This window comes from Schistocerca piceifrons, unplaced genomic scaffold, assembly GCF_021461385.2.
Source record: "Schistocerca piceifrons isolate TAMUIC-IGC-003096 unplaced genomic scaffold, iqSchPice1.1 HiC_scaffold_1405, whole genome shotgun sequence".
Taxonomy (NCBI): domain Eukaryota; kingdom Metazoa; phylum Arthropoda; class Insecta; order Orthoptera; family Acrididae; genus Schistocerca; species Schistocerca piceifrons.
This window is the reverse complement of record NW_025727242.1, coordinates 17,501-22,500: the sequence shown is the minus strand read 5'-3', so window position 1 is coordinate 22,500 and position 5,000 is coordinate 17,501. Positions and strand designations below refer to the sequence as shown.

General features: G+C 54.0%; 1 non-coding gene across 1 annotated transcript in view; it reads left to right on the top strand.

Annotated features, from left to right (window-relative positions):
- Positions 1–4,106: 4,106 nt before the first annotated feature.
- LOC124733677 overlaps positions 4,107–5,000 on the top strand; it is a 1,909-nt gene continuing 1,015 nt past the window's right edge. The window contains exon 1 of the ribosomal RNA XR_007009070.1: positions 4,107–5,000. This exon is cut by the window's right edge and continues 1,015 nt beyond it. This is a non-coding gene — a ribosomal RNA (small subunit ribosomal RNA).

Below are 5,000 nucleotides of genomic sequence, written 5' to 3'. Positions count from 1 at the left end.
TCTGCTTCTAACAGGCGCACATACAATATGTAAGCACCAGCATGGAACAACATCCAGTGCATCCTCTCCGCCACATTACACAATCCACACTATCACAACCAGACCAGGAGGTCCATGCGGAAAATAGAATATCCCACCCCTTTCGACATCCACCATTGCGCAGATAAGGCACCAACACCCACACATGTCCTATACAACGGTGCACCCAACATCACAATAGTACCTCCTGTCACAGCGCACAAACAATGACATGAGTCAAAGACACAGGTCTGACACAAGCATAGAATTGGAGCGCCGCCTCTAATAAGCCAAAGGTGCATCCTGACGTGACAAATCTCATCATGTCACAAGCATTCACTTACTATAAATCACTATCAACGAACCTGCCGCCCCGCCCCCCCCCCCCCCCCCACACCTTTCCTTACAACAACGTGTAACCTAACCTAACCCATGTTGTACCTTAACCTAACCCATGTTGTACCTTAACCTAACCCATGTTGTGCCTTAACCTAACCCATGTTGTGCCTTAACCTAACCCATGTTGTCCCCTAACCTAACCCAAGTTGTCCCCTAACCTAACCCATGTTGTCCCTTAACCTAACCCATGTTGTGCCTTAACCTAACCCATGTTGTGCCTTAACCTAACCCATGTTGTCCCCTAACCTAACCCATGTTGTCCCCTAACCTAACCCATGTTGTGCCTTAACCTAACCCATGTTGTCCCCTAACCTAACCCATGTTGTGCCTTAACCTAACCCATGTTGTCCCCTAACCTAACCCATGTTGTCCCCTAACCTAACCCATGTTGTCCCCTAACCTAACCCATGTTGTGCCTTAACCTAACCCATGTTGTGCCTTAACCTAACCCATGTTGTCCCCCTAACCTAACCCAAGTTGTCCCCTAACCTAACCCATGTTGTCCCCTAACCTAACCCATGTTGTGCCTTAACCTAACCCATGTTGTGCCTTAACCTAACCCATGTTGTGCCTTAACCTAACCCATGTTGTCCCCTAACCTAACCCATGTTGTCCCCTAACCTAACCCATGTTGTGCCTTAACCTAACCCATGTTGTCCCCTAACCTAACCCATGTTGTGCCTTAACCTAACCCATGTTGTCCCCTAACCTAACCCATGTTGTCCCCTAACCTAACCCATGTTGTCCCCTAACCTAACCCATGTTGTGCCCTTAACCTAACCCATGTTGTGCCTTAACCTAACCCATGTTGTCCCCTAACCTAACCCATGTTGTCCCCTAACCTAACCCATGTTGTCCCCTAACCTAACCCATGTTGTCCCCTAACCTAACCCATGTTGTCCCCTAACCTAACCCATGTTGTCCCCTAACCTAACCCATGTTGTCCCCTAACCTAACCCATGTTGTCCCCTAACCTAACCCCATGTTGTCCCCTAACCTAACCCATGTTGTCCCCTAACCTAACCCATGTTGTGCCCTAACCTAACCCATGTTGTGCCCTAACCTAACCCATGTTGTGCCCTAACCTAACCCATGTTGTGCCTTAACCTAACCCATGTTGTCCCCTAACCTAACCCATGTTGTCCCCTAACCTAACCCATGTTGTCCCCTAACCTAACCCATGTTGTCCCCTAACCTAACCCATGTTGTCCCCTAACCTAACCCATGTTGTGCCTTAACCTAACCCATGTTGTCCCCTAACCTAACCCATGTTGTCCCCTAACCTAACCCATGTTGTCCCCTAACCTAACCCATGTTGTCCCCTAACCTAACCCATGTTGTCCCCTAACCTAACCCATGTTGTCCCCTAACCTAACCCATGTTGTCCCTAACCTAACCCATGTTGTCCCCTAACCTAACCCATGTTGTGCCTAACCTAACCCATGTTGTCCCCTAACCTAACCCATGTTGTGCCTTAACCTAACCCATGTTGTGCCTTAACCTAACCCATGTTGTCCCCTAACCTAACCCATGTTGTCCCCTAACCTAACCCATGTTGTGCCTTAACCTAACCCATGTTGTGCCGTAACCTAACCCATGTTGTGCCTTAACTAACCCATGTTGTGCCTTAACCTAACCCATGTTGTGCCTTAACCTAACCCATGTTGTGCCTTAACCTAACCCCATGTTGTGCCCTTAACCTAACCCACGTTGTCCCTAACGTAACCCACGTTGTCCCTAACGTAACCCACGTTGTCCCCTAACGTAACCCACGTTGTCCCCTAACGTAACCCACGTTGTCCCCTACGTAACCCACGTTGTCCCCTACGTACCCACGTTGTCACTAACGTAACCCACGTTGTCGCCTATCGTAACCCACGTTGTCGCCTAAGCCGCTCTGTAATTGTTATACGGACTCGTTCAATTAGTGTGCCCACCCGCAACCCTCGCAATATAGTTCGCTACTCGCACTGCCCGCTCCCCTGTGTATCGCTTCATGTTAAACACCTTGCAAGTCTTGCTGACTTTCCACATGCTCCTGCTGTACACTGTAATGTGGATGGCAGCAGGGCGTACATGCCGCCCCCCCCCCCCCCCCACCTCTCCCCACGTCCCCACCTTGCCCCCTGCCTTCGCAAGGTGGTTGGTGACAAGTTTGCATGTTCAATGCCCTTCGCATGCGACGTACGCAGGCTACGTTGTGGTGCGGCCTGTGTCAACTGTCCGCTGATGTCGTACGCGTGAACCACAATCTGTACTGCACATTCGTCCTTATGTACTGAATGATACATCGTGGCACATGTGTGACCGTACAACGACTGCGCCCAAAAACGGCGGACCATACAGTGCAAATATTGTGCACGCAGCTACGTGTCGTCTCCCTATGAGAGCTGGATTGCAGTGTGGTACGCCATAGAGACGTGTGGGAGGAACGGACGCCGTGGATGGCGATCAGCATGAGCTGTCTGTTGATGTATTCGGACCTAGTCGTCTCTCCTCACACACCGTGATGGCATGGTGCAGCGCGTTCCATATCTGCGACATGCTACAGAAGCCGGTTGACAGTCGTTCGAGCAATGGACATCGCATACGTACGGGGGCCACCTTCCACGTATTGTCTAGGCGTGCACATTTTGTTGCGTGTATGTGGGCAGACGTAGTGTGGCGTGACACCTGACACAGGCATGCAATAATGGTTGAAGTTGCAAATGGCGATGGACGCCTACGTTTTCTGGTGAAGTTACGCAAATGAAGAAATGGTAACCCGTTGTGGTGCGGTTGTTCTCGCTAGGGGTGAATCGGTGATGGCGACGATAGGTTGAGGTACTAACCGGTTGTTCCAGCGATACCCACCATGCCGACGAAACTGAACGGCATCTGGGTGTGAAGCGATACGCGGCGGTGGCTGGGTGGGACCGTCCCCGGCCGGTGAGGGGGCGCCTCCCGGCGTGCTGGCCGCGCGGTGCGTGGGCGCACGCGCTACAGCCGGCTGGTGGGGGCGGCCAGTGGCAGGCGCGCCGGCCGACGGACGCGGCAGGCGTCGCAGCTGCGCGCCGGCGCACCCTGCGCGCGGCGCCGTGCGGCCAAAGTAGGTCCTCGCGGGCCCGGTGCGAAGCGCGGTGGACATCTGCAGTGTGCTGGTCCGATTGAGGACTGTGTGCGTTGAGGATGCGCCGCCGCCCGGCGCTCGGCGCCGCGACGCCGTCTGCTGCTCGGTCGCCCCAGCGGTTCTCGCTGGTGGTTTGTATCGCAGCTGTGCGGATGTGTTGGCGTGTGCGCTGTGCTGGGAGAGTTCGCTTCGGCACCCAAGTGGGGCTTTTGTCCTTCTGTGGCGCTGGCGTTGGAGCTGCCGGTCACCGTAGGTGGCGCGTGTTGTCTCCCGCCGGCAATGCCACGACAGCACGCTCCCGGGCCTCTGTCGGCAGCGGCAAGCTCAGTTGGGAGCACGGGTGGTCGCACCGAAAGCGTCTACTCGCCTAACTCCGGGCGATTGCGCCTCTCTCGAACCCGACCAAGTACTTGGGACGGCGCTGCGCGCCGCCGGGACCTGAGAGGGTTTCGAGGTGTATTGTGCAGGGGAGCTCAGCCTCCTCCTGTTTGCAGAATGATTGAGCGGACGCTTGCGTGTTCGCGCGGGCCCCCGGGACACACTCCCGGGCGGCCGGCTGCTCAGCTCTAGTTGACGCAGCTCCCTGGTTGATCCTGCCAGTAGTCATATGCTTGTCTCAAAGATTAAGCCATGCATGTCTCAGTACAAGCCGCATTAAGGTGAAACCGCGAATGGCTCATTAAATCAGTTATGGTTCCTTAGATCGTACCCACGTTACTTGGATAACTGTGGTAATTCTAGAGCTAATACATGCAAACAGAGTCCCGACCAGAGATGGAAGGGACGCTTTTATTAGATCAAAACCAATCGGTCGGCTCGTCCGGTCCGTTTGCCTTGGTGACTCTGAATAACTTTGGGCTGATCGCACGGTCCTCGTACCGGCGACGCATCTTTCAAATGTCTGCCTTATCAACTGTCGATGGTAGGTTCTGCGCCTACCATGGTTGTAACGGGTAACGGGGAATCAGGGTTCGATTCCGGAGAGGGAGCCTGAGAAACGGCTACCACATCCAAGGAAGGCAGCAGGCGCGCAAATTACCCACTCCCGGCACGGGGAGGTAGTGACGAAAAATAACGATACGGGACTCATCCGAGGCCCCGTAATCGGAATGAGTACACTTTAAATCCTTTAACGAGTATCTATTGGAGGGCAAGTCTGGTGCCAGCAGCCGCGGTAATTCCAGCTCCAATAGCGTATATTAAAGTTGTTGCGGTTAAAAAGCTCGTAGTTGGATTTGTGTCCCACGCTGTTGGTTCACCGCCCGTCGGTGTTTAACTGGCATGTATCGTGGGACGTCCTGCCGGTGGGGCGAGCCGAAGGCGTGCGACCGCCCCGTGCGTGCTCGTGCGTCCCGAGGCGGACCCCGTTGAAATCCTACCAGGGTGCTCTTTATTGAGTGTCTCGGTGGGCCGGCACGTTTACTTTGAACAAATTAGAGTGCTTAAAGCAGGCAAGCCCGCCTGAATACTGTGT